Source organism: Gekko japonicus, unplaced genomic scaffold, assembly GCF_001447785.1.
Source record: "Gekko japonicus isolate JY-2015 unplaced genomic scaffold, Gekko_japonicus_V1.1 scaffold386, whole genome shotgun sequence".
In the NCBI taxonomy this organism is placed as follows: Eukaryota; Metazoa; Chordata; class Lepidosauria; order Squamata; family Gekkonidae; genus Gekko; species Gekko japonicus.
In genome coordinates, this window is record NW_015163100.1 from 1354917 (window position 1) to 1355298 (window position 382).

General features: G+C 70.4%; 1 protein-coding gene across 1 annotated transcript in view; it reads left to right on the forward strand.

Annotated features, from left to right (window-relative positions):
* Nucleotides 1-382, forward strand: part of WWP2 (WW domain containing E3 ubiquitin protein ligase 2) — a 25065-nt gene that overhangs the window by 6390 nt on the left and 18293 nt on the right. The gene's annotated exons all lie outside the window — the stretch shown is intronic.

Consider the following 382-nt stretch of genomic DNA (forward strand, 5'->3'; position numbering starts at 1 on the left):
CGCGCCGGGGGGGGGGGGGGGGGGGGGGGCTGGAGTCCCTTGTGCAGCCGGTGGCAGGGAGACCCAGCGTCTCTGGTGCTCATCCTGGGGAGGAGCGGGGGCTTTTGACCAGCACCTGAGGCTCCACTTCAGACCGATGGGGGTGGCGCCACGGGGCTCGCTGGCCACCGCAGGAGGCACTTGTGTGGAGGAGCGGGGGTGGGTGCGGCTGGGCAGGATTTGAACCCTGCTCCATTGCCTTCCAGTCCTGCCCTTCTTCCCACAGAGGGGCTGCTGGGGTTCAGTCTGGCTCCCCGGTGGCAGTGCCGTGGGAGTTGGCAGGGGGCTGAGCGGGACATTCTGCCCACATCCACCCAAGCCCCCTGCGGCAGGTGCCGCCCAC